This window comes from Amphimedon queenslandica, unplaced genomic scaffold (assembly GCF_000090795.2).
Source record: "Amphimedon queenslandica unplaced genomic scaffold, v1.1 AMPQUscaffold_11512, whole genome shotgun sequence".
Taxonomy (NCBI): Eukaryota; Metazoa; Porifera; class Demospongiae; order Haplosclerida; family Niphatidae; genus Amphimedon; species Amphimedon queenslandica.
In genome coordinates, this window is record NW_003548246.1 from 7,137 (window position 1) to 9,966 (window position 2,830).

General features: G+C 35.3%; 1 long non-coding RNA gene across 1 annotated transcript; it reads left to right on the forward strand.

The window, feature by feature from the left end:
- Positions 1 to 353: 353 nt before the first annotated feature.
- LOC109589237 (uncharacterized) lies at positions 354 to 2,822 on the forward strand. Its single transcript, XR_002188604.1, has 3 exons — positions 354 to 411; positions 464 to 650; positions 2,198 to 2,822. It is a non-coding gene; the product is annotated as an uncharacterized LOC109589237 (long non-coding RNA).
- Positions 2,823 to 2,830: the final 8 nt, after the last annotated feature.

Consider the following 2,830-nt stretch of genomic DNA (forward strand, 5'->3'; position numbering starts at 1 on the left):
TAAATTTAGTTCACTATAGTAGATGTAGCTCTGTAGTATAGTTCTTTTTCTTACAGCATAATAGTACTGAGCGATCTGTGTTTTTTGTAGCTATAATTGTATTTCCTTTTCCTTCTCATTTTTGTTTAATTTTCATCAGATAACTTCAAAATAAAATTCGAAAATGGTTTTTTAATTTTAAAAATTCGATAAAAATAATTATAATAATGAAAAATTGGACCTAATAATGAAAAATGCGCGTGACCCCCGCGTCGGTAACGGGAAACTATTAATTTAATTGGAGTGCCTAATCTATAATATCTATGGTTAATAACTTAATACATGTTTTGCGCATGCGCAGTAATAGGTCTAATTTTGGCCACGTGACATTTTATGGTGTCTTTAGTTGTGAAAGAAGAGGCCAGAGCAACAGTAAGGGTCTAGGGGATAATCTTTTAAACTTTTAATCATTGTTTTTTGGTAGGATTTTCCGATGTATACGAGCTGTTAGAAGTCTCCTTCGCCTACTGGACTGGAGTAATTACAATAAAAGAAAGGCTGAGTGGACACTATGAACCACTATAAATAGATGAAGAGGAGCATGAGAAGTAGTCTAAAATATCTATAGTCTAACGAAGAAGCCCGCCACACTATTAGAAGAAATACTTACGGTATGTGTGTATTAATATTTTAGTATTTAGTAGATGTGGTAATTAATGCATGTAATATACCATTATACAGTAGTCTCACTGCCCAGACCCCCTACTTTGGTAGATGGCCAGTTCAAATGGCTTAGCTATAGTTGTCTTTAAGTCGAAGAACAAAGGGGTAAATTAGAATTCAGATTTTTGATGTGGATTTGTCATGTGGTAGTCGCGTTTTGTTAGTAGCCAGTCCAGACCTAATGTGGCATCTAATTGTGTAGCTTGTGGAAGAGAAGTTAATTGTTTTAGGTCACTGACAACTATTAGGAGTAATGATTGTAATTACCATAATTACTGTGTGCTTTTGGGGTAAAATAAATGGACGAAATGATCCTTAAAAATTAATCGCTTTTGAATAATGGCAAACAGATGCTAAATAACGTGAATGGTGGCTTTAAATGGGACAAAGTTTTATTAGAACCAGCAATATACACTTTTCCAGTACATGTACACCATGTAGATGCATTAGATCACCATCGTCATAGGGACCACAGTGACAGGTTGACCACACCTCCTCTTTGTTGCAATCAGCGTGATGGATTATTTGATAGAGAAGGACATTGAGGGCAGAGAGAGAGTTCTTTAGTGTGTAGAAGCCTAGCATCATTTTCATGGCATTATCCTAGTCTATTATTAACATCAATGTGTCAGCAGTGAGCATAATTATTATTTTCCTGATCTCTAAATGTAGCTGTAATGGACAAGCTATTCTCTGTGTTATGCTTACCTGGTGGATGATGAGAAATTTGCTGCTTCTGCTTGCATATTATGTTTGCCCAACTAATTGTTTCTGCTATACATTGTTAGTAATTGCATTTCTTCTGTTCCCAACCGACTCATAAATACTAGGCTGGAGTTTATATCATTTTTCATATCTTTTGTACTCTTTCTGATCTATGTACTACTTTCTCTTTCTCAGTGAATCCAGTTGATCTATGATTAGTGCTATTTGTGTAAGGACTGACAACAATAGAAATTGACTTTTTAAATTATTTTTGTCAATCAAGTCACAAACATGCTTTTTTGCCATATTCTGTGGGCATAATACCAAAAAAGTCATTACTTCAACAAACTTTAAGAAACTGAGATGCTGTTTTGTAAAGGATGGACCATCTTCTCTTGAGGATACAGTGGACTATGATGCAATGTGTCTTGTATTTTGTCCTGAAGAACAGTTGTAGTTAAGCCATTGGGCCATACCCTTCCCATCCACCCAAATGATAATAGGAGAGGGTCTAAGGGTCTGGTTCTAGTTATGGAACAAGACCCTTGTTGGTCGTAAACTGCTAGTACACTGGGGATCAACTGGAATATGCTCAGTCTGGTAGCATGCGCTCATTCCACACATAATCTATGCAATGATAATTATTTTTTAATAATTAATTTGGTATACTTATGCTCATTACCACTCATTTTCTCACAGACCATAGTAGAGTGTGGGCCTTTTTTACAACTATAGCTTTTATTTGAAACAGTTAAAATTTTAAACTGAAAATTCTTTTTATTTTTTAAAGGACTAGCAACTACTGTGCTAATATAAGGGAATAGTCCTGGAAGACACAAGTACATGTAGCACAAGGATTTCCCATACTTTGTCTGGTGAAGAATATTACTGAGAGAGACGAATTCACTATTATATTGTTATATGTAATTATTGAATTTATTCATGACTTGATTGGGCTAAGCTCTTACTTACAAGAATTTTTGTCTGTATGTACGTACGTTTGGGTGTGACTAGGAGGTGCAATCAGGAGGTGAAGCCCCTCAATGTTTTATATTCTTTCTAGTATTATGACGTGTCAACTCCTGATTGACCTGCAATATTTATGGAGCTAAGAATGAGTGTGGAATGAACAATACTGGGCTTATCTTCTTTGTGGGGGGCTGGTACCATCTTATTGGTCTTACTTTTGGTTTAACTTATTGTGAAATATTCCAGTTGATCCAGTACAATCGATTTAAGCTATGTTTACATGTACATGTATGTAACTCAATCCATTGTGTCAGTTGCATTGAAACGCAGTATTAGATCTAACTGGGATTGGTCTTACGTTATATTCTCCAGAACTGATGTAATGAATGATACATTTAATTTTAAACCTAGCTTTATAGAGTCTCACAGCCAGACTATTCCCTAGCCTGTACAG